The sequence below is a fragment of the Tupaia chinensis genome, unplaced genomic scaffold (assembly GCF_000334495.1).
Source record: "Tupaia chinensis unplaced genomic scaffold, TupChi_1.0 Scaffold148822_2, whole genome shotgun sequence".
In the NCBI taxonomy this organism is placed as follows: Eukaryota; Metazoa; Chordata; class Mammalia; order Scandentia; family Tupaiidae; genus Tupaia; species Tupaia belangeri.
Window position 1 is genome coordinate 1,159,194 of NW_006208670.1, and position 18,383 is coordinate 1,177,576.

The following is an 18,383-nucleotide window of genomic DNA, read 5'->3' on the forward strand; positions in this document are numbered from 1 at the left end:
ACAGCGAGCACATGTGCGCTTTAGCAAACTGAAAAAAAAAAAAAAAAGAAAAAATAGTAAGCGTTTACCTTTTTAAAGAGAAATGACCCGTTAACTGCTATTAACATGAAATAAGGGCGTGATTTCTGTAGCTCGAACACGGCGGAGGTGAGTTAAAATGACTTACCTCGTCCGCAAAACTTCCTCTCGTTTTCGGTTTGGAAGGATCGCATGGCTGTCTCGGTGTCGGTCAGCCCCGGCTCGACCTGTGTTATCTGAAAGTCTCCTGTCGTCCTTCGCCATGCATTGCCTCACTTAAAATCTCAAAGCAGAGCGTCGATGAAGCTGGCCCAGAATCGTTGGTTTCTTATTGGAAAGGTGTCGTAAGGAGTGGGCGTTTCTGCCAGAGAGGGACGGTTTTTAAGTTTGAAAGGAGTATTCACGTGAAGAATTTATTTTCTTTGAAGATTTCAGTTTCAGGTTTAATCATCTTCAGATAGGGCAGCAGCTTGTACCCTGGGATCCATAATGTACAGTTTTTTCCCATTGATTTTTTCCCCCTATTCCTTTGAAATTCATTTCTCTGAAAACACGATTTTTCACGCCCAAGGCTTGTCTAAGCAGTTTGGTTTCCAGTGGGTGCTGGGTGGGATGCAGGGCGCTGTGCGTGGCCTGGAAGTGGCCGTGGGTGACCTTGGCGTGGCAGGGTCCCCTTCTGTCCCCCCTTGGAGAGGCACCAAAGGGAGGCCTGTCCGGCCTTGGGAACAGACTTCTGTCTCCTCCGCTGGGGGAACGCTACGACAGCAGAACTCCTGCCCCCTAATTTTCCTTCCAGTGGGGATGGCAAGGAAGAAGAGCCCTGCGCTGTCGTCACCGCAAAATTCTGGTAAATGCAAGTGCGAACTGCTGGGGGGCCTGGTACGCCCGGGCTCCCATTGCAGGCCCAGCAACCGTGCCTGAGGCGGATGCGGAGGAGCTGCATGGTGGAGGGGTCCCGGGAAGCTGTTTCTGGGCCCGTGGGCTCCGCCTCTGGCTGCGTGGAGAAGCTGAAGCAGGCTCCCTGCCGGGGCTGGATCGAGGCTGCTGACCGGCTTCTGATTCTGACCTGGGTTTTGGCGGGGCAGGTCCCTTCCGCCTGCGCCTGGGTGAGCCCGCTTACATTCTTGTCCGCTTCTCCTTTGTTAAAGAGGTTTTTGCTCTAGGGCATGTGCTCTTGGGGGCAGGGGGACACAGGACACAGAAACACTGAGAGGGAAAGTGAGGAACCCCCCGCCCCCGGGCCGGCCAGTCCGCAGTCCCTTCTCCCCTGTTCTCCCCCTGGGACCTCGGGCACACACACGCCTGGTGTGAGTTTCAAGCCACCAGGTGGTGGGCCATGTGGGCGTCCAGCGCCGTCCCCACTCCCCTGGCCGCTGGCCCCTGGGTGGGCACGTAGCACCGTCAGAGAGGTCATTTTCTGTGGCTCTCCCCGGGAAGCACAGTGACCCCTAGATGGTGCCGGGCCTCAGTGGGCAGCTGGCCTGGCTCCGCTGTTCCCGTGGAGGGTCCCTCGTGTCCATGGCTCTCATCCCACCCGGTTAGGCCAAGCCCACTGGCCCAGTCCTGAGAGGGGTCCTAAAACGCACCCCGGGCTGTGCGGTGTCCCTGTGGCCCGCGCCGGGACATGAATTTCACTCTGGAACTTTCCCCAAAGATCTGGGCAGGCCAGCTGTGGGGGTACGGGGCTCATGCAGTGCTCTGGAGGCTGGGGCTCTGTGGGGAGGCCCAGGTCTGCGTGGGGTCTCCCTGAGTGTGCCAGGTGTGCACACGTGTGGTGACCCCGACTGGGGAGACGGGGGCCCAGGCGTGAGGGCCCTGCTGAGCCTGGCTTTTTCTCCCATGTCTTCTTTTCCCTTTCCTCCTCCCCTTCCTTTCTCTAAAATAAATAAATAAACCTAAGAGAAAGACAGAGATCTTGGCCAAAAAAAAAAAAAAAAAAAATAGAGAGAGAGAATAGAGAGAGCGTAGAGAGAGCGTGCTATGGGTTCTTTTCATTAATGCCGCAACGTGCTGGTTTTCCAGAGGGCAGGGATGAGGGGGTGTATGTATGAGAGGGGAGGAAGGGGGAGGAGCGGGGAGAGGACCAGGTGTGTTTAAAACGAAGCGCCTTTCACAGGGAGGTGCTTGCGTGGCCCGACTCCTGGCCCTCTGGCCCTTAGAACGAGGTCCACCCTGCAGTCGCGGCTTCGCCCTCCGGTGACGGAGGCTTGGCCCGGCTGCCACCCTGGAAGCACGGCCTGGGTCCACCAAGCACGTGCTGGCCGGAGTCAGGACAGGCACGGCCCCGGCAGCCCCTTTGTGAGCAGGAGCCCGGAGACTCCAGGAAAAACCAGGGAAAGCGTTGGAAGGGTGTTTTGGACCTGACAGCCTCCCATAGAAACGCCACCGAATCCTCTCCTTCATGACATCGCGGCAGTGAGGGTGCCCCGGAGCGTGGGCACGGGGGCGATGCGAGCGAGTGTCACCAGGAGAGCTGGGGTGTTCACCACCCCAGCCTGGCAGAGGGGCTGCGAGGCGCCCCTTGGCACTGCAGGCCTTCCTTTTACCGTAAGACCAAGGCTAGAAGTTGAAGCTGATTGTCCATTTTCAACCCTCATATCAAACCGAGGTAACCGTCTGCGAATGGAAATGTTCTCCCAGGATAAGGTTCTTTCTGTTTTATCTGCACAATCTAGATTTATTTTTGTGAAAGTAGTTCTTTTTTGCACTTAAAATGGGAAGGAGAAGTGTAGTTATTTATAAAATGTTAAAATCAGTTTGTGAAGAACATGAATTTCCAGTGTGCAAAAACATTGCTCGTGTTAATGTGCACAACTCTGTGGGCGTGCACATGAGTTTCTGAGAAGTTTTCCTCGGGGATCTGAAATCACTCAAGCAACCAGGCATTCAATTCAGAGCCGGGGGCTGCTGTTGAAGCCTCCCCCCCAAAATTAACACCCTTACCCTGTGGTTAAGGGAACCAGATCCCACATGGTCAACTGTGGTTCGAGTTCCAGCCCTGAGGGCTTAAAAAACATGGTAGGCGTGTGTGCTTGGAGGCCCCAAATTGCGACAGGATGGAGAAATGGAGAAGGGATCGTGGAGCGGCTGTGCCACATCGGGCTGCTTTCTCCTCTCTCGTGTCTCCCTCTAGCAAACACCTTCCCTCTGGCAATTGGAAAAAAAATAAAGAAGAATGTTGACAGCATACAAGACCCTATTGGTTCTGAGCCCCATCCTTGGGGGGCTGGAGGAGGGACGTGGAGGGGGGCAGGGGCCCTGGAAATGGAGGAGGAAGTGCTGCGGGGGGGCCAATAACTCTCCAGGCTCGTCCAAGGCACCACTGACCACTGTCCGCTTTGGCAAGACTCCTGATGCACTAAGAGCGGCTTCTGGGGTAGGAAGGGTTTGCACGTAACGAGGCGGCATAGCGACTTTCCTAGACCTTGGCCTTTTCTCTGTGGGCTCCTTCCTCTGTGAAAGAAAAAGAAACAACTAGGTTGTATATTATAGAGGCACTGGTATAAATGCAAATCTATTAACATTATATATTAAGACATTTTATTCAACCTAAAGGTCCTTTCTTTCTTGCAATTTGAAAAGAAATTGTTCCTAAAAATACTGTGGGCCTTAGAGCCGGTGTCTACTGTGCCCGATGGGTGTTGGCTCTGCCGAGTATGGACCAGTCCCTGCTTTTCTTTCTAAAGTGTATGAAGAAGGACTAGCAGATACTGTAATGGTTACATCGCTGGACTCCCATGTACTACCATGGTTCAAGTCCCAGATCCGGTGGCTTAAACTCACACTGGGCGCGTGTGCATGCGTGCCCAAAATCCTGAGCGGAGAATGGAGAAGGGAGGGTGGTGTGGCCATCCCTCCTAGGGGGTGATTTCTCTTTTTCTGTCTCTCAGTCTCTCTCTGGTCAGTGCATGCAAAAATCATTCTTTAGGAAAAAAAAAAGAATGTATGAAGAAGACATGGAATGTACAAATGAATTCTGTTTGCTTTCCATCTATTATTTTTGAGGAAGATTGAGAGAAGTTATTAAGTATATTGTGAATTTAAAGTCCGAAGAGAGAATTTCACATTAGTTTATAGGTAATACTTCAGTTTAGATGTCTTATATTGTTCATTTTTGCAAATGTGTTCATTTTCAAAATTTGAGTCAAGGGCCGGCCCCTAACAGTAGTTAAGGCTGTGCACTGGGAGCTGGATTGCCCACGGCCAACCATGGTTTGAACTGCAGCCCCGATGTTACGGAAAACACTTCAGGCCCATAGCACGTAGGCCCCAAATCCTGAGGGCTGGAGAGAGGAAACAGAATTGCAGCGTGACCTCCCCCTGTGTGTGTGTGTGTGTGTGTGTGTGGGGGGGGTGCTTCCTCTCTGGTCACTAGTTACGCCCTCTGGCAATAAAAGTTTGTAATCAATTCTGAATTTTCAAAGTGAAAATTTTATTAGCATCAACATTGAATATTCTGTGAAGTTTGAGAATATTTACTCTTTTGAGTATTTTTGCAATGGAAAATAGTTTAAGCATTTTTTTCTAGTTTATTGATTGATTTTGTGACTATGTAATACTCCTTGATGCTGTAAATGATTTTGTACAATAAATTCGTTTTATGTAAAAACTTACATTGCTTTCTGATTCTGAGACGTTTTCTATGAATTCTTTGAGTAAAAATCTATTTAGAAAGATAAAAGGCAATAATTTGTGACTAGGAAATTTCAGAGTGGCCAGGAAAAGCGTGCTAAAAATAGAAACTGTGTTTATTTACTCTCCGCCCCACCCAATCTAAAATACAGCCATGTGGTTACAGACTTGGGGAAGCCAGCGGTGGTTTGGAAGGAAGGAGGTTTGTTTTCTTCCAGTTGCAGAGTTGAAGAAGAGATTATTCTTACAATTTCTGAATCCCATTTCCTTTCTTCAGCAATTCAGAAAAATCATTTTTGCACACCGTTATCTGAAAATGTGTTTGATACATTGGTTTAATGTTGGTCCCATACCATCTTCCTTCCTATTTGAATGTTTAAGCTCTGTCCATGAAAGGAAATTTTGAGACTATGGTATTACTAGTAATTATACTTTCAAAACTTGTCAGTTGATAATTTTAAGTTTTTCCTGATAGTCTGAAAAGGTGTAGACTTCTCTGTTGATTGTGTTAAACATTTAAGAGCCTACATTATGAATTTGATTCCTGAGTAGGCTTCTCGCATCAGAAGACATGTTTATCGGACTGAGTAACCAGACAAGCCGTGAGAGCCCTGCGGAAGCAGGCAGCCATTGCAGAACCGTAGCCACCAGGAGGCCGCCGACGGTGCCCGGTGTTGGTCAGGGCTGGCAGCATCTCCCGCTGTCTGGTACTCCTTGCTCAACAGGGTAAACAAGATTAATGACTCGCGGCGTGGGACACAGCCTCAGTCCCCCGCATCCCTGTCCGGAGGCTGCCCGCCGCCAACACAGCCGTTGGCTGTCTCTCCCCAGACCATGCGCTCCCTCAGCAGGTCGTGAGGTCCCCTCGATGGCCAGGAGTCAGGGCACGGTGGTGCCCAGTTCCGTAGACTCTGCTTGGGCAGGAGCCCGGTGTTTAGACTAGACTCAGCCTGCTGGGTGAGAACCACCCTCGGGGCCAAGCACCAACCGTATTTCCTGGTCCCTAGAATGAATATAACAGGGGTCAGCTTCACTGGGCTTTTGTGAGAATTCATTGAGATCATGCTGGGGCCAGCAGGTGGCGTGGTAGTTAAGGTGCTGGACTCCGACATGGCCACCTACAGTTCTAGCCCTGGACCTGGCGGTTTGCTTTCTCACTTTCCCTCTTTCTCATTAGGTCTCTCTCTAGTCACCCTTTCTTTCTCTTTCTCTGTCTCTCTGGTCAAATTGAAAAATAAATAATATCAAATAAAATTAAATAATTTAAAAAATCGACATCATGCCTGTAAAGCACAGTTTTCAATAAGTATTAACAATTTATTTTGTACTAACTTGCAGAATAACAAAAGCCTGAACCTACTTCCAGAACTATGCCCTTGGGGGTGCATTTGGTTGTTGTCTTCACGTACTTTCATTATAACTGCATGAAACAAATAAGTATCCATGTACTTCGCTATATTTCAATTTATATTATCTCCAAACATGTTTAATACATCTTCATTACATTTTTTATTCTAATGACATCTGTTAATTTTGGTGTTTTGTTCCAAATCATGTTGAAACAAATGTAAGTAAAAATACCGTGGACTGATGGGTGCTGTCGGTCATTTCTGTTACGTTTGACTCCTCTCTTCCTTTCATGGCTTTTCTCTCTCTTATTTTAAGAGAGATTTTTGTCATAGGGCACATGTGCTCACCAGAGAGACACACAGAGAGAGAGAGACAGAAAGCGAGAAATCGCCCCCCTGGGGATGGCCTTGCCACAGTCTCTTCTCCATTCTCCTCTCAGGAGTTTGGCCACATGCACACATGCACTCGGCATGAGTTTGAAGCCACCTGGTCTGGGACTCGAACTGCGGTCGGCCATGTGGGAGTTCAGTGACATAACCATTATGCCACTTGCTGGTCCCAAGGGTTCTCTCTCTCTTCGCACTCTTCATGTGATTGCACCTTGAACGGACAAGAGGAAACCAGCGGTCTTGAGTTGCTTTTAGGTGTTCCTTGACATCCATTTTCATGCCAACGGGTTATCATTGACCTGTCCCTTTCTTTTCATGAATAGTATATGGGTACCTGGCCTCACAGGCAGTCTGCTCAGTGGTTTTGTGCAACCATTGGATATGTTTTTGTTTGTTTGTTTTGAAATGTTTGATCTGGATTTCAATTTATGGATGTCCTTGGTGTGTCAGTTTTAAAAAATAGCCGTATTGTGTTTCCAAATTGCATCAAGATGGTAACGAGGTTTAGCGTTAGAGGCAAAGAAACACACGTGGAGAGTTGGACATCAGTGGCAAAATGGTGACTGGTGGTATTGCTGCATCCTGACCAAAACAAAACCAGAAAATGCACCTGGTTGGGCAGAATGGAGGGTCCCTAGGTGTCTCTCAGAAAATACCGCACTTACGAGGTGGTTTGTCCCCACGCATTTCCTCTCGCAGACTGGAGGTCCCCGCCGTAGCCCTTCTGCATGGTACCGGCTTGTTTTACCGTCTTCCTCTGGAGGGAACTGAGACCTGACTGGTTGGACAGGGCGATGAGCAGCCCTGCAGAGAAGGCCAGAAATACACGGAGGGCTCCCGATGAGAGGCCAGGTGCTCTCTCCACTGAGCCGCTGCTCCACTGTGGTTGGGTTCTTCTGCTTTAAAAGTATTAGCATGCAGCTCTCAATTGCTCTTCACTGTGGGGTAACTCCTGGTTAGATCCAGAAATAACGCTCTAACCAAACCGGCCGAAACAAAGGGCTGCCCGGGACATTGGCGCTGGAAGATGGCCTCCTGTCACTAGCTGGCTGTGTCCTCCTCCCCCCACATCTGTCCCACCATATGCTTAGGTCATCGCAAGGACTCACCACCCCTCCTGGCGTCCCTCTGCCTTTCCCCCAGATCTTTTTCGGATCCTTTCCAGATTAGTACTCCGGCCGCCTACTTCGTAAAATTCTTCCCTCAACGACCTTGTGGTTCTCTGTGCTGAGGCTGAAACCGGGCCTCCATCACGGCTTCCAGGACATTCCCCTGCTGTCCTCGGCGTTCCTCCAGGATTCTCCGTGGGGCCAGCCCCGGGCTGCTGAGATGGGCCGTGTCAGCTGTGGTTCCTTTACCTCCTTCAGTCTTGTGTCCTATGCGCTAGGAAGGGTCCAGTAGTGCCCTTCCTCTCCTTGCGGTCAGAAAGGCCAGCCCTTCTCTCGAGACACTTCCCACCCAGTAGCTGGAACGTAGGGTGCAGGCGAGTCCTGGACCTCCGCTGTGGTTTCTGATCTCCTACTTAGGTGGGATCACTGCTGCCAGGCACGATGTGAAGTTCCTAAGCATGCTGGCAGGTCATTGCCGGATTCCGTTATGCCTAGGAAGCAAACCCATCAATGTCGTAATGCTTGGCTGCTTTTTGATATGTTTGCTGCAAGTGATAGCTTTTAAAATTTGTCTGGGACAAGAACACATGTCTAAATTTTAGTCAAAGACTTTGTGAAATGTAAAATGGCCTTGTTTTGATAAAGGAGAATGAAATTAAATTATTTAACAGGATATGAATAGCTAAATATATTTGTGTATATACTCATTTATATACACTATATTTACACACACAATATCACACACACAGAGCTGCCATGTGTTCAGTTTTATGACAGTGTATTGCTAAACACACACACACACACACACAATTATTTTGAAATGAGTATCTGATGTGCTCGATTTAATGATTCATGATATTGTGGAGGAAAGACTAGCCAGTAAATTTTGTTCCTGTTATAAAAAGTCAAGGAAGACTCTTTGGATGATTAAAATATAGAGACTGAGGCATCGAGGTAGCATCCGCCCGAGTGTATTTCCTTTTACAATGTTTTTCTCAGTACCATCTGATGTGGGACTTACCAGATTCCTTTGATACCGGAGACCTTTAGTAACCATGATGTGTATTACTATAATGTTTGAAATTTGGTGACCGTGACATGTGGTTCAATTGTATTTAGCCAAAGTTGATGTTTTCCTTTTTGTTTAATCTGGGACTTTTGGTATGTGCCATTATTTATGAGAAATTGTTTCTGTTGGGACCAGCAGTTGGTGTAATGGCTACGTTGCTGGACTCCCATGTAGCTGACTGCAGTTCGAGTCCTGGACCTGGCGGCTTAAACTCACGCCGGGCACGTGTGCGTGCATGCCCAAGATCCTAAGAGGAGAATGGAGGAGAAGGGATTGTGGCGTGGCCATCCCCCCTGGGGGGTGATTTCTCGCTTTCTATCTCTCTGTCTCTCTTTGTCTTTCTGGCAAGTGCATGCGCCTTATAGGAAAAACCTCTCAAAAGAAAATTAAATAAAAATAAAAAATTGTTTTGGTCGTGAGCTGATAAGAGAAAAAATAGTCGGAGAGAAAAAGAACTCTATCATAGACATTAATATATTCTATAAAGCTTCCATGAGACTAATGGAGTAAATTTTATATATGGATACACACACACACACACACACACACACACACACACACACAAACACATAGTAGTTATGAGAGGAATTAGGAAACAAAATACTCAATTTTCTTAAACACTAATAACCATCTAGGAGGATGATGTGCTTTTTAGAGATACAGTTCTTGAATACATCCATCATTAAAACTGCTGTGTTAAATTGGATCTGCTTATGATTTAAGATATTTCATACTTCTGTGATAAGTTGAATTTAAATTCCAAGGTTTTTTTCTCTGGTGATCTAGATTTACTGAACTAAGACATGTGGATATCTTTATTTTTTTTAAAAAAGATTTGGTTCACATGAAGTTACTTACACTGTGATTAAAATGAGTGATTAAATATCCTTGTAGAATTTGTTAGAGTTGTCTTGTTACGAGGTTTAGAGGGTATGTATGTTTTAAAGATTTAGAGATACATTTCTAAACTTTCACATTAAATTAGAAAATAATATTTTTGATTTGGGGGAATGCAGATTTGATCTGCTTGCAAAACTGTCTTAGTGGGTTAGAATAAATCAGTTAAAACGTATCGTTTATAATGTGGTAAAAATTAGCATAAGTTAAGCTATAGTCAATCTTCTTCCCTCTGTGAGGTTAATGCTTTTGATTCAAGACCTGGAAGTTGCTTCAGCTTTCATTGATATCTTTATTCTCACCTTGCTTTTTAAATTTATTTTTAATTAATTATTATTATTTTAGGTTGCCATAGGCTGCACTTGCTAACTGGAGAGAGGCAGAGAGAGAAAAGAGAAAGAAGGAAGGTGAGAAATCATCGTTGGGGGGACCAGTCATGTCGCAATCCCATCTCCTCCGTTTTCCTCTTGGGATTTGGGAGTGCACTCACATGCTGCCGGTGCGATTTTCAAGCTGTCAGGGTGGGGACTAGAACCACGGTTGGCTGTTTGGAATCTAGCCGCCTTAGCCTCCATGTTACCTGCTGGCCCACTGTGTGTGTGTGTGTGTGTGTGTGTGTGTGTGTGTGTGTAAAGAGAGAGTTTTGCTATAGGGTTTGTGTGCTCGCCGGAAGAGACAGAGAAGGAGAGACAGAGACAGAGAGCCAAAAGTGAGAAATCACCCCCTGAGGAGATGGCCATGCCACAATCCCTTCTCCTCCATTCTCCTCTCGGATTCATACATGCATATGCGCCTGGCATGAGTTTTAAGCCACAGGTCTGGGATTTGAGCTGTGGGAGTCTGGCAGCGTATCCATTATGCCATCTGCTGGTTCTGGCCCATAGTTTTTGTTTTTTTTCTTAAGAATTTATTTTTTAAATAATTATTTAATTTTATTGATTGTTATTTTTATTTTAATTTGCTATAGGACATAAATGCTCACCAGAGAGAGAGAGAGAAAGAAATTGAGAAAGCAAGCTGCCAGGTCTGGGACTCAAACTGCAGTCGGCCATGTGGGAGTCCAGTGCCTTTACCACCACGCCACCTGTTGGCCCATTGGAGACCCCTAGTCTCCTCAGTAGGTGGCCTGGCAGTCACCGAGGACAAGACAGCCGTGCTATGACAGGCCCTTCCTTCCGGGTCAGCCTGATCCTGGTGCTCAGCCCCCTTCCGTCCACAATCCGGATGTGCAGCGGACACGGTCCGTTTCGTTGGGGACATATATCCTCTGTGTACCAGTGGGTTGATCTTCATCCACTTAGAGTCATGTCTGCCTTCTGGTCTAGTTCGCTACCTCGCCAATGAACAGAAGAATTAATCCTGTTTGTAGGCAGTGCAGTAATACCAAGCTTGAATGTCTTCTCTGTTTTTGCCCCAAACATGTTCTTCGAGATATCTACAATCCACGTAAAAAGCTACCTCAAACTCAGTGGCATAGAACAATGGCCGTTCTATTACAGTCATGGATTCTGCGTGCCGGTGGTTTGGACTGGACACAGTAGATGGCCACGGCATCTAGCCCCTCAGCCAGAAGGACGTGAATGACCAGGGTGACATACGTAACTGGGCCTGTGGCTGGAGGGTCACTTCCAGGACCGCTCCCTCACTGACATGTTGGCACCGTTGTCCCCACCAAGGGTTAGCGGGAAGGTTGGCTCAGCTGGGACTGTCACACGGGATGCCCACCCCATGGCCTTTCTAACGTGATGGCCCCCGGTGGTTGACTGTCCCCCAGGGTGAGCCTCAGGAAAGCAGCTCCGTGACCTCTTCTGACCTAGCCTTAGAAGTCACTTGGCTGCATTCTTGTAGTTAAGGAGAGGGGACCGAGACCCCACTCCTTCACAGGGCTACTGCAGGTCTACACTGAAGACCATGTGATGGGGGACATGGTAGTGATCATTTTGGGAACTTAGGCAAAAGAGAAACTACAATCAACTCGATGTTTTGATTTTATAATGCCATATTTCTATTCTTTGTATATGAATCATTCTAATGTCTTATTAGATGAAGATTTAATATTATGTAGGAAAAAAATGTGAGTGAGTGCCCGGATATCTCCCTTGTTGCCTAAACATGTCGCCATCTGTCATGCCTTTGTACGAGTCAAGGGAGGACTGATCACTAGTGTTGGTCTATACCCTTAGTCTGAGAAACTACAATAAGATTGCTTTCCGTATGTATTGTGCCAGGTTACTATAAGGTAGCCATGAGCTTTACCAGCAATAAGTCACTTAAATCAAGAAGGTGAAAGAAGAGAAATCGGAAGACAGTCGGATTTTGGTCGTGCATTACTTGGAAAATCTCATCTCTTAAGTATATTGTTACTGAAAAAACTCCACTGGTAATAAAGAAGACTTCAAGTATTAATCACAAACTCAAGTTCGAGTCTCAGTGATAAAATAATCCCCTCTTCTGTTGATAATAGATGTCCGTAGCTGAGAATGCAGTTGGTTTCAGAGAATAATCGAGGAATCTGGGACCTACGAGAACAGTCTCTATTAGGTGGTGAAGGAAAGCTGCCCTGGGCCTGAGCTCCTGAACGGTGTTCCAGAGAGCTGCTCCTGGGTTTCGGGCAGCAGGCTCGAACACCGCAAGAGCAAAGGAACCCGGGAGTGGGCAGCTGAGGCTGGGAGAGACTGAGTAGGAGCTGGAGACGGAGCTTAGGCTGAGCAGGTAGATTCAGCGGGGTGTGGCTTCCCTTATGGCAGGATCTGGGGTCAAAAAATCAAGAGATGATGAGCTGGAGACCAGCTGCACATCCAGGGTGGAACCTCAGGGGAGACCTGCTCTTTGCTCAGGAGTGCAAAGAACCCCAAGGAGGTCTAGGCCCACTCGCAGACCTCCTGGTGGGCGGAAGGTGGGTCGTGTGAGAGAGGGGTGAGCAGTTTCCCTGTGTGGAGTGTGGCAACGGACGGGACCCAGCGTATCCTGGTGTTTGGCAGAAGCCACAGGTGGGGGAATGCTCTCCAGGAACCCTGTCCCAGGTAGGAGGGATGTGGAGGACTTGGTTTCCTGAGATGGCAGCCCAGAAGTCATCACTGGGTGATAGAAGCCGTCAACCAACCCAGCACTTTACAAGCCACCACAGTGACTCAGCGGCTCCCTCGCCTGCAGCCCCTGTGGAGAAGGTGGGCCAGACACAGCTGGGACGTCTGGTTCTGAAGGCAGAGCAGCCTCGGCCCCTCACACAGTGGCCAGCTGTGAACCTTCCCTGGATCCACCCACTCCAATGTGCAGTCCCCCCTCAGCTCCGCAAGCACGGGCTCCTCGAGCCATGGTACTTTAGAGACTGGAACCAGCTTTGGGTCTCCCCTTCTTCCCACGTGGAGTGCAGCCCTTCACCCAGTCTGTCCCCGCACTCCAGTTCCACCTGCTCCAGCAGCTCCTGCCAGCCCTGGTCATCCTCAAACACCATCTGGAGAGGGGCCTCGTTGCCACAGTTTGCCACTAACTCTGCCATCACACTGGATTGTCCATGTCCCCTCCTAGTCTACCCCGCGTGGCCAGAGGAATGACCCCAGGACGCCTAGAACAGCAGATGAGAAGCCGTCCTCCAGTGGCTCCAGCGCTCATTCTCTCCACCCCTGACCCCAGGTGTGCAACTGTCCTTGTGGTCCCTAATTCGTGTCAATACATCCGTAGACAGTTTTTACTTCTAATGAGTGTATTTGTGTTGAGAGGATAAGTCCTTTCTGATCAAGGGTAAAATGTGAAGGTGATGGGACAGCATTATGACCCCCAGGGCTCAGCACGCCCCCTTTACGTGGTGGGAGAGAACGCTAACCCAGGGTGACAACCTGGCCTGCGGGATTTCAGCTTCCTCATCGGTAGAGGAGGTTGAATCCTCTCCTGGCTCTATACTTCTTTGCTCTTTGTCCTTACGTAGCCCTGGGCAGAGGCGGTTATGTGGCAGCTTGAAGTTAATATTAAATATGGGAGTCCAAGGGTCACCCAGTTAAGTTTCAGAAAGTTAATCAATCTCATCGCTCTGCACTTGGCCACATACGCACACTCGTAGTAGCTAATGCCTAGAACTAAACAGAAATACTTGAGCAAAACTCTGGTTCAAGTAAATTACTTAAAAAGAGATGGCCGCTCCTCTTCTGTGTTTACAAATCAGAGTATTTAGGTAGGAGATATTTTAGTTACATTTTTTAGTGTTATTCCTTGGAAGCAAAAAAGTCAGTGTACTCGGTTGGAGCTGAAATTGCCATTACTAAGTAATCACGTGATGGGGAATGCTGAGGTCGAGGTGCTGAGGCTTGTTTTCTTCAGCTTGAGCAGCGCCTCTGTGCACGCACAGCCAGCTCGAAGCCTGGGGACGGCATGGTCTGTTTACAATACTGTTTGGTTATGAAGTCCTGGGGGCGTGTCTGTTCTATATTTTCGCCTTTATTGGCATATGGTCTTCATGTTCGCTCGCCTTCTTACCGTCCACTTCGTATGGAGTTGCACCCCTCTTCTTACGAGTAGTTGATTAGTTAGGCTTTCTTTTTTCTTGACCATGCGTCCCCAGAGAGTTATCAATTTTGTACTGTTTTTGAAGAACCAACGTAGGACTTTCTGGACCTTTGCTCTTCCGTGTCCCTTTTCTGTTTCATTCATTTCTTTTACCCTTATTATTTCCTTCATCCTTATTATTTCATTCCGTTTTCTTTCTTTGAGCTTATTCTTTTTGCTGCTTTTCTGACCTGTTATGTTGTTTGTAGGACGCTTTTATCTTTTAAATTTAACTTTATTTATTTATTTATCTGTTTATTTATTTTAATTTGGCCAGAGAGGGACAGAGCGAGAGAGCGAGAGCGGGAGAGAGAGAGAGAAAGTGAGAAAGCAAGGCGCCAGGTCCAGAACTCACACCGCTGTCCACCACATGGGAGTCCAGCGCCTTAACCACCTGCCGGCCCCTGCATAGCTCTTTTACATTTAGTCTTTCTGTAGGTATGAGTTCTGAGGTTCACAGTGGGCTTGCAGAAACATCATCTTTTTATGACTAACCCGGAGTCTGGTTGTGAGGGCGTTTGTTCTGGAAGAGCTCGAGTGTGGATGATCCCTGCCCTGCAGCAGCACCCCAGCTCTTCCTTGGGAGTCCTCATTACAAAGGTCCTGTGAATACAGACTTTAAAATGGTATTTTCTGGAAGGGGGGGTCAGAATTAGAAATATTTAGGCAAATTATAAAATAATGACTAACCTTCCACGTAATATTACATATGTATATAAACGTGTTTAAACTTAGCCACCAGAACATATACGCTGTGGACCCCGTTTTTCTCCCCTCACTGCCTCCGAGGGTGAGTATCCGTGTGGCAAAGATCCTGTGTGTTTTAAGCAAATCGAAGTAACGTTCCTAATATTCTGTTCATGCTATCTGTAGTTCAATTACTTTATTATCTGTGAAAAGTTATTTCACGTGGCAGCACATGAATGTGACAACGGGCACTTGGGCCACTTGGTTATAGATTCCAGGCCCTAAAGCCACCGTTGGTTTCTAGAGGCAAGTGAGGGTGTTACGCGTTACTGCCTACGTGACTTGCGGATATGCTTGAGCTCTCTAAAACTGCATTCATGTAATGTTGTAATGATGCAATGTTGCTCGCCGTTCCATGAGATGTAGTGAAAAGGCACCAGCGTTGCATCAGTTCTTACGGGTCCTCCCCACGTGCGCCAGTTAATCTGATCGCTTGCTGTATTTCCATGCTAAATTCCTACTTCTTGAAAACCGGACAACTGCAAAGATCAACCCCAAATCAAAAAGCCAGTATTTGGGGGGCCAGATGGTGGTCGCAGCAGTAACACGTGAGCCTCTGTGAGGCAGAGCGACATGGGAAGGTTGCGGGTTCAAGTTCAGAGACCTCCCTGGGTCCCAGCACACATGTCAGGGCTGGCCCAGGCTGGGATGGGTCATGGCCCCACCACCCCCTTTGGGGTGCCGTATCTCTGTCTTCCTCTGTCTCGCTCTCTGTCTCGCACTCGTGGAATAAATCCATAAACGCTCTGTGAAAAGAGCAGATCGGCTGTAGAGAGCGTGAGCACCCAGCAGAGCCAGCGCACTGAGCCCTGTAAGCGGCCGCTGCACGCTGACCTATTGCTGCAGAGAGACAGGGCCGGTGTCTAAAGCCGGCATGCTCACCGAATGCAGGCGTAGAAATGCTTGTCTGGGGCCAGCACATGGCGTGGCAGTTACGTGGCTGGCCTCCCGTGTGGCTGACCGCAGGTGGCGTCTTGGACCGGTGGCCTGAAAATCATACCAGGTGTGTGCACATGTGTGCCCGAGATCCTGGGAGGAAAATGGAGGAGGAGGGATTGTGGCGTCGCCTTCCCTCCCAGGGTGATTTCTCACTTTCCCCCTCACCATCTCTGTCTCTGTGTCTCTCTCAGGCGAGTGTACGTGCCCTCAGGTAAAAACTTCTTTAAAAAAAAATAAATGCATGTATGATATTTTTTATTTATTTTTAAAATAGATTTGCTTCTCGCTTAACTGGAGGCCACCCAGTTTCCTGAATACCGAGGAGTTTACTGTGTTCATAACCAGAGTATGATAATCCTAATGCATGAAAATGCAGTAAAGCAATTTGGTTATTGATTCCTTAGCATCAAATCGTAATCTGCAAATGTATTTCGCTAATCCCACTTTTAAAGTTTCCTTTATCCTCGTCCTTTAGAAGATGTTTAGTGTAGCAGCTGCCATTAAAATGATATCTCATCTGCAAATAAAGTTTGAATTAGGAATTTTATCCAGATGCTTAGCATTTTGACTTAAAAGCATCTCTAGACATACATGTTCTGTTTTATCTGTGGGCCCAGCCCACATGGCAAGGTTTTCCAAGGGCAAGGGGCAAGGACCTCTGCTTTTCTAAGTCTGTATTTACAGCAACACACACTTGTGAGGTGGCAGGTAGAGAGAGCTGCCAGCCAGATGTTGTAGTCAGACCTTTGAAAACGGACCATCGCAGGATACAGCTGCCGTGGAGGAGAGTCTCTTTATATAACAGAAGTGATAAGGAGGTGATTTCATTCCTAACTTACTCATCTCTCTTCATCCTCTAAGAAAGCGTCGGGTGTGCCGACCCGGGGTCAGGGAACCGGGGAACTGGTCTGTTGGAAATGCGACTTCCTCCTGTGATTGCTCCAGACTTGTGAGAACTGTGACGCGGTGCCAGTGCCGCTCATACCCACCCTGGGCACGGTGATAGAAAATCCAGTGAAGGGTCAGCTCAGTGACCAGAGATGCTGAAAATAATCTGAGGAAAGTGGCACCCGGATTTCCCTGCGGGGGTCCTATGGCACCAGGCTTTCAGCGTTCTTCAAGGGCTGGGCCTGGATGTGGAGGAGAACGGGAGAGGTACTGCTCCCTGAATCTGAGAAAAGCGTGAAGCCCCCGGGCGACAGACTTGGAGAGCTACTTTCCCAGAATACCACTGTGCGTTTCCTACCCAAGTGCAGAAATCGCTTTGCAAGGCCAGGTATAAATCACTTCCGCAGGATCCTAGGACCGCCTCTATTAATCAGGCAGTCGTGCAGAACTCATTGAATTGCGAAGGATCCAGATACAACTACCCTCTGAATAAGAACACAGGCAACCACTAAGAAAGCTGTGTGGAAGTATCCTGCCCAAGAAACTGGAAACTGGGGGGCCTGGGGGTTGAAGATGCTTTGATTTTAGTTTGGCTGAGTTACACATATTTTTTTTAGCACAACAACAACAAAAAAATAAAAGTTGCATGCACCTACTTAAAATGAATGTGATACAACAAAAGCTATTTTTAATCTTCAGGTAGGAGGAAAATTTATGCTCTTCAATAGTTTTGAACTTTAGAAATTAATTCCTACCGAAGCAGAATCTTTACTGCTAGAAGAATTTGGCACTGCAGTTTTTGTTATGTTAAAATTCAGGAAGAACTTTACTTTTCAGAATCAGTACTGTGTTTAGGAGTTTGCTATAGAAATGCTAAGTTGGAACCTATTTTAAGCATATAACTCCCTTGAAAGCTTTAAAGCAATTCTGAAATTTTATAAAGGTCTAAAAGTGGTAACTTTAAAGATTTGCAATCTCTTCATGCATTCCTGACTGGATGGAATTTTCTTTGATAATGCATTGTGTTTCTAAACTCTTATGAAAGATTATTTATGTCAAAAGAAATTGTACTTAAGGTCTTATAACTCCACGAAATACAGCCACGAGGAGGTCAAATTGGACAATTATGTCTTCCCAGCCATGTAGTTGTTTCTAGCCTAATACCTTTAAGACAGAGCTTAGAAATAGCAACATTAGGTGTCACCGAGTATAGCCTGTAGGTGTATTTTTGTCAGTATCATACCAAATGCCGTAGCTGGCAGTGGCCTCACGTCCTGTCAGTGGGTGCAGCATCATTTCATGGCTTGCAGTAATTTAAGTGAAGTTATTGCGCCAGCTCGCAGCATGGCAGTTAAAGTGATGGGATACCACGTGCCAGCTGCATGGTTTGAGTCTTGGATCCAGTGGCTTGAGAAACACACTGGGCGTGTGTGTGTGTGTGTGTGTGTGTGTGTGTGTGTGTGCGTGCCCGAGATCTCGAAAGGAGAGAGGCGCAGAGAAGGGATTGTAGTGTAACCCTTTCCCATGGCAGGTGCTTCCTCATGTCCATCTCTCTCTGCCTCTCTGTGATGAGTGCATGCACCCCTGCCTGGCAACAGGAAAGGAAAGGGAAAAAGAAAGGAGAGAGAGAGAAACAGAAGGAGAGGCAGAGAGAAAATGATGTTTTAAGGGAAAAAAATCTTTTAGAGACAGGTAAATATTGCTGCCTCGAAAGGACGTAATCAAAGTGGAGGGTTTAATGAAAGACGGCCTCTTCCTCACCTCTCCGTCACGGCGTCCGTGGATACTTTGGACAAACAGAAAAAG

At 47.4% G+C, this 18,383-nt stretch overlaps 1 protein-coding gene and 1 pseudogene across 2 annotated transcripts in view; both read left to right on the forward strand.

Moving 5' to 3' along the window:
* PLCL2 (phospholipase C like 2) overlaps positions 1-18,383 on the forward strand; it is a 162,191-nt gene that overhangs the window by 14,583 nt on the left and 129,225 nt on the right. The window lies entirely within an intron of this gene.
* Positions 12,193-13,188, forward strand: LOC102489532 (circadian-associated transcriptional repressor pseudogene; annotated as a pseudogene).